This window comes from Lepidochelys olivacea (genome assembly GCF_965140295.1).
Source record: "Lepidochelys olivacea isolate rLepOli2 genome assembly, chromosome: 1".
Classification (NCBI taxonomy): domain Eukaryota; kingdom Metazoa; phylum Chordata; order Testudines; family Cheloniidae; genus Lepidochelys; species Lepidochelys olivacea.
The window spans coordinates 198,869,813-198,873,293 of NC_140411.1; positions in this window are offsets into that span (position 1 = coordinate 198,869,813).

Below are 3,481 nucleotides of genomic sequence, written 5' to 3' on the forward strand. Positions count from 1 at the left end.
AAAACAGCCTCAGCTGAAATAAGTGTGAGGAGACCAGCGTTCTAGAACCATTTGCCACTGACTCACTGTATGACCTTGAGCAGCAGCAAATAACTTAACGCCACTGTGCCTCCATCTCCTTGTCTGGAACTTGGGGGAAATGATTCTTACCCACCTTTTGTAAAGCATTTTGAAATCTTCAGCTGAAGACCACCATGAAAGTGCTAGGTATTTTTCATTAAAAATCCCTGTTATTTTTAGATATTTACAATCGGGATTACGGTTTAGGGTGTGGGAAACGGTATTAAAAAAAAAAACAGTGCCTGCCCCAAAGGGTTTACAATTTAAAGATGTAAATAGGTCAGGGATGAGAATAATACACACAAGCACAAGAATGGTGAAGAATTGTCTCAGCTATGTATTGTATTTTTTGTTCCGGTTATGGGCAGTCACATAGGGGAAGTCACAGCTTCTCACTTGGCTAGCCATTATCAGCAGGCTGGGTTTTGTTGGCATGACAGAGGTGAGTGTTAAGGGGCTGTAAGATAAGATTGTGGCCATTTAAAATTTTATCAGGAAGTTTATATAACCACTTCTCAAGCCTTAAAGCAGTTTATTTAGCTCATAACAACAGAAACCATGAAGTAATTGATTTAAAAATATTTTATTACTTATTGTTGTGATTCTGTAGATCAGGGGTGGCCAAACTACGGCCCGCAAGCCGGATCCGTGGCCAATGGGAGCTGTGGGGGAGGTACCTGGAGATGTGGCAAGGGCAGTGCATGGAGCCCTGTGCCCCCCCCTTCCCCAGGGGCTGTGCAGGGACGTGGGTCTGGCTGCTTCCCAGAGTGGCGCGGCGTGGGGCCAGGGCAGGCAGGGAGCCTGCCCCGGCCCCGGTGCATGCCGCTGCCACCCCGGCACTGCTTTAGGTAAGCGGCACTGCCGGGCTGGAGCCCGAACCCTTCTTGCACCCCACCCCCCAACTCCCTGCCTGCACCTCGCACCCCTCCTGCACCCCAACCCCCTGCCCTGAGCTCCCTGCTGCACTCCCGTACACCCCAACCCCCTGCCCTGAGCCCCCTGCCACACCCCGCACTGCTTCTGCACTCCAACCCCTGCGCCCTGAGCTCCCTCCTGCAGTCCCCACCTCTCCTACACCCCTGCCTTGAGCCCCCTCCTGCACTCCGCACCCCTCCTGCGCCTCAACCCCCTTCCCTGAGTCCCCTTATACCCCTCCTCTGCCCCAATCCCTTGCCCTGAGCCCGTTCCTGCACACTGCACCCCCTCCCACACCCCGCACCCCAACCCCCTGCTCCGGCCCTACATACAATTTCCCCACCCAGATGTGGCCCTCGGCCCAAAAAATTTGCCCACCACTGCTATAGCTACGTCAATATACAACAGGTGAGATCATTGACAACTATAGAGATGAAAACAGCATTGCAATTAAATTTTACTGATTTAGAAGTATAATGTGACCACTGTTAAAAATGTTGAACACTGGAAACTCCAGTTTATTTTTCCTTTCCTGTCAATCCCCATTCCCAAAGTAATGAAATATTGGTCCTTAACTTGAGTAAACTGGCAACTTTCTTATTTTAAAATTCATGACTTAAAAGAAGTTGGTCATAAATGTGATTGAAACCAATTTCAATTAGATTTTTAAAAAGCAAAAATACCCCTTGTGGCAGTCTTTCACCCCCTTTTGAAACTGCTAAAATAGGAACAATTGCATACTGGACCCATAAAGGGATTTAGTTTTTCAATTACTGTTGCTCCCAAACCAAAACTATCTGTGTCACCACAACATCTTGCAAAGGGGCAGATGCTCCTCTTTGCTGGTTTGCACATACTTATGTCTGATACAAGAGAAAAAACCACACCAACAAAGGCTCAAGTTAAGCTGCCATGGCGTAGGTCAGTTATCTGACAATTCAATGGTTATGGTACATATGTATACATTTGTGATAAATGAAGTGTGTGTGTGGGGGGGGGGGTAGCTCCCTTTGATGGACACCCAGTCAGCCACTTGGCTGTAAAATTCCTCTTGGTAGCTGTTCTCTACTTGCTTAACTTGTAAAAGGTTAAAAAGTCCCCCAGGTAAAGGAAAGGGAGTGGGCACCTGACCAAAAGAGCCAATGGGAAGGCTAGAACTTTTAAAATTGGGGGGAAAAAAACTTAGGACTCTGCTCACACCTGTTGCACAGCGACAGGGGAGCAAGACTGTGGCAGAGAAACAGAAGGGCTACAAAGAGAGAAAGATGGCAATGCTCTGTTCCCACTGAAGTCAATGGTAGAATTTCCATTGGTTTCAATGGGAGCAGCCTTCTGAAGACCTCATTGTTAGTGTTTAATCTGGGAATTGAACTTCATCAAGCCAATAAATCAAAGTGTGACTTACACTGTAACCAGATCCAGTCAAAACAGAAAGTGCAATGTGCAAATCTATTAACCCTTTCTCTAAAAGGGCCACTCAGCAATACATTTTCAGCTTAACATTGGAAATTCAGGTGGGATTTACCAAATACACAGGGCAACACTGAAGGTATTTTGTACCCCATATAGCTGGCAGATTTGGCAGCTATGAAAATGGTGCAAAGAATGCCCAACATAAAAGTGGAAGAACAAAGATCAGTCAGAGCAAGAATTTATAGTGACGCTGTCAAGAGTTGTAGGCTCAAAATTTGACTCTCTCCCCCACCTTAGCCGTTTGTGAAGTCCATGTAATTGTGTGTGTTCCTACCCCTCAAAACAAATATATTCCTTAATATAAACAGAAGCCGGGTCCCATAAGCAGCAGTGAAGTACTAAAACAGAGTGAGCACATGACAGGAGAAAACATTTAGCTCACTGGTTTGAGCATTGGCCTGCTAAACTCAGGGTTGTGAGTTCAATCCTTGAGGGGGCCATTTAGGAATCTGGGGCAAAAATTGTGGATCGGTCCTGCTCTGAGCAGGGGGTTGGACTAGATGACCTCCTGAGGTCCCTTCCAACCCTGATATTCTATGATTCTATGATCTATGAACTGTAAATGTAAGGAAACATTCCAATGAGTTATTGCAAATTTGTTGTTGCTGCTGAAGAAGAAACTACCTACAACTGGTGCTGGCTATTTGTATTATTTAGAAGCCATTCTGTAAACATTGTGGATGATTGATTAACATGCTGGTTGATTAACATCAGTGCCGACACATCCAATAAATATTCTGATAATTCTGCAGGCTTTTTAGGTTGTGCTTCCTGGACTGATCTAGTGGTTTTAAGACATCCCCTTTAGATTCCTGATTAGGACTTTGGAAGAGGTATCCCCAGATTACTTCAATCAAAGAAGCACAATATGAAACGTCTTTGGTTGTTCCAAATACCCAATACAACCTTGGAACAACCAAAGAAAACGCTGTTCCCAAACAATCCTTCCCAGGTTTCACACAGTACTCTGGATAGTAAGAAAGGACTTTGGGAACTGAATCAGTGCTGTATGAATAATCATGCGGTGCAGACA